Source organism: Mandrillus leucophaeus, unplaced genomic scaffold, assembly GCF_000951045.1.
Source record: "Mandrillus leucophaeus isolate KB7577 unplaced genomic scaffold, Mleu.le_1.0 Scaffold208, whole genome shotgun sequence".
NCBI classification, from domain to species: domain Eukaryota; kingdom Metazoa; phylum Chordata; class Mammalia; order Primates; family Cercopithecidae; genus Mandrillus; species Mandrillus leucophaeus.
In genome coordinates, this window is record NW_012102121.1 from 2,060,218 (window position 1) to 2,062,221 (window position 2,004).

Here is a 2,004-nt window from a genome sequence, read left to right on the forward strand (position 1 = left end):
AGCGAGAGTCTGTCTCAAAAAATAAAAATAAGTAAGTAAGTAAATAAATAAATAAATAAAGCACTAGCTACTTGGGAGGTTGAGGTGGGAGGATCTCTTGAGCCCGGGAGGTCAAGGTGACAGTGAGCCATGATCACACCACTGCACTCCAGCCTCGGCAACAGAACAAGACCCTGTCTTTAAAAAATAATAATAAACAAATAAATAAAGCATTTTGCCAATATTGCACAAGGTCTAATGGACAGTATTAAGCAAGATTCTAAAAAAATACTAACAACCCTCCCATCTACCCAAGTATACCTAACATGGTAGTAAAAAACAACATCCCTTACTAACCCACCTGCATTGATTTCAGGAGAAAAGGAAAAAGGAATGAAATCTTACCATCCTAAAAACAAGATAACTCCAGGAAAAATATTTATCTGAAGAAAGACAACTACAGAGACTGCTGGAAACATAAAGAATGATTACAGAGCTGGTTATTTAAAGCAAGTAAACACTTTGCTACACACATTAACATTCAGTCAGTGTGCTCTAAGACAGTCTTAAGGAAAATAGTACCCGAGCTTTTAAGTTAATACAATCATTGAAAGAAGGTCTAAGACCATATGGATACACAAAACTTTCAGAACCATTATTGGTTAAGTGATGATGGCAAACATCCCACCAGGCTGGCTTGTTAACCTGTAAGATGAATTTTAAAAACGGACATTCTCGAGATGTCTCTTCACCATGGTATTTATAAGCCAAACTCACATGACAATGGTTTTAGGACCCTCCTCTCTTCCAACCAAACCAAAAACTAACTAGGGAAGAAAAGAGGCAGGAGGGCCAATACGATATATTTTGGTGATGTGCTTCTCAACTTTATCAAGTATTTAATAAAAGTAAAGGGGAAAAACAACCCATCAACATGTTACCTTTGGTAGAAAAAAATTAAAACACAAAACAAAAGAGCAACACACACTTCATCAGTCATTGCTCAGTAAAAACAGTGATTGTCCAATATTGCTGTTATTTTTTATTTTATTTTATTTTTTTTTTTAGATGGAGCCTTGCTCTGTTGCCCAGGCTGGAGTGCAATGGAGTGATCTCAGCTCACTGCAACCTCCAGCTCACTGCAACCTCCAGCTCACTGCAACCTGCGCCTCCTGGGTTCAAGCAATTCTCCTGCCTCAGCCTCCTGAGTAGCTGGGATTACAGGCGCCCGCCACCATGCCCAGCTGATTTTTGTATTTTTAGTAGTGACGGAGTTTCACCATTTTGGTCAGGCTGGTCTCGAACTCCTGACCTTGTGATCTGCCCACCTTGGCCTCCCAAAGTGCTGGGATTACAGGCGTGAGCCACCGCGCCACTGCACCCAGCCCCTTTTCTTTTTTATAATAGCAATGGGGTCTCACCGTATTGCCCAGGCTGATCTTGAACTCCTGGGCTCAAGCAATCCTCCCACTTCAGCCTCCCAAGGTTTTAGGATTACAGGTGTGAGGACTGCAACTGGCTGTTGTTATTGAAATGTCTGTTCTGCCTTCAATTCTGACAGTTTTTGCCGTATGTATCTTTGGACTTTTTGTTTCACCCAACTTTTATGCTAAAACTAGAGTTAGACTAAATCATAACTCATCATTGAAGTCCATTAAAAATGGGCAAATTGTATGTGTTACACTATCTAAAATCTTGCTTATCATTGCATATCACTTTTTAAATAGAATGTAATTTATTTTGTGGCCAGGCTCAGTGGCTCATGCCCGTAATCCTAGCACTTTGGGAGGCTGAGGCAGGTGGATTGCCTAAGCTCAGGAGCTTGAGACCACCCTGGGCAACATGGTCAAACCATGTCTCTACTAAAATACAAAAAATTAGCTGAGTGTGGTGGTGTGCACCTATAGTCCCAGCTGCTCAAGAGGCTGAAGCATGAGAATCATTTGAGCCTGGGAGGCAGAGGTTGCAGTGAGCTGAGATCACACCACTGCACTCCAGCCTAGGTGACAGAACAAGACTCTGTCT